The sequence below is a fragment of the Aplysia californica genome, unplaced genomic scaffold (assembly GCF_000002075.1).
Source record: "Aplysia californica isolate F4 #8 unplaced genomic scaffold, AplCal3.0 scaffold00416, whole genome shotgun sequence".
Classification (NCBI taxonomy): Eukaryota; Metazoa; Mollusca; class Gastropoda; order Aplysiida; family Aplysiidae; genus Aplysia; species Aplysia californica.
Genome location: NW_004797686.1, coordinates 88,653 through 89,908, shown reverse-complemented (window position 1 = coordinate 89,908; position 1,256 = coordinate 88,653). Strand labels below are relative to the sequence as shown.

The following is a 1,256-nucleotide window of genomic DNA, read 5'->3' as shown; positions in this document are numbered from 1 at the left end:
ATCTATCTATCTATCTATCTATCTATCTATCTATCTATCTATCTATCTATCTATCTATCTATTGACGAAATTTCTCTTTGCTTTTCAAGGGGAATTCCTTTTAACCTCGTGGTGTGGAGTCTTCCATCTAGGAAATTGACCCACTGAGTGTCTAGTAGGGTTCAGCCGGAGAAAAAAAGCTTGACAACTAACCGAGATAAAGTTTCAATTCCCCTCGTTTTGCAAAAGTCTAGACTTTCATTCTCATTTACTCCTTTTTTGGTCGAGATCCGCAGCCCAACCTCTGCCTCGAAGGAGATGGGAAAGATGTCGCTGGGTGAAAAAAAACAAGCTGATGGAAAGTTGGCTCACCTACTGTACCTCTCGTCTCTGATTAGACAAACATGAATGTGCAATTGAATCTCTGGGTGGGCGGTTGCAGGATTCATAGAATATGCTGCACTATAATAATGATAATTATTGTTATGGCCTATGAAAACCCAGTAACAGTGTGTTCAGAATATCCATCTTTGGGTTGTTGGAGAAAAAGAAACATTCAAGGGCTCCCCGTCACTCTGAGAGTAGCTTGAATATTAGAATGAATTAAGTAAATTAACGAAGAGTATCCAGGAAAAACCTGTGTTGAAAAGTGATTGGGGTTTTTTTTTCATCTTTTTTTCATCTTTTCTAATTTTTAGATTTTAGACCTACCTTATTTTTAAAGAACATGCATTACGTCTTCTTTTGGCCTGAGATGTGTTCAGATGTCTCACTCACAGACTGGAAACAAGGGCTTTGAAGGTGGTTGCACAGTACTGGGACAGTCAAACACGCACTACGTACGATCATGGTGCATACGCACGCACGCACACATTCACCCATATTCACTCACCCCCCTCCAACACGTACCCATGTCCACCCATATTCACCCACACCCACCAACATTCACCTACACCCACACTCTCTTGCATTCCCACCAACGTCCGCCTCCCACACCTACCCACACCCTCCCACTCCCACCCGCACCTATCGATATTCATCTACCACCCACACCTATTCATATTCATTCCCCCACCCTCACCCTCTAAACTCTCACCCCCACCCATTCACATCCTCCCACACCCACCCACATTCACCCACCCCCTCCAACATACAAACAAACATACACCCACGTCCACCCACATTCACCCACCCCCTCCAACATACACCCACGTCCACCCACAGTCGTCCACCCACATTCACACACCCCCTCCAACATACACCCACGTCCACCCACT

The 1,256-nt window shown here is 44.9% G+C and overlaps 1 protein-coding gene across 1 annotated transcript in view; it reads left to right on the top strand.

Moving 5' to 3' along the window:
• LOC101846672 (mucin-19) overlaps positions 1–1,256 on the top strand; it is a gene marked incomplete in the record, with an annotated part of 140,667 nt that overhangs the window by 89,236 nt on the left and 50,175 nt on the right.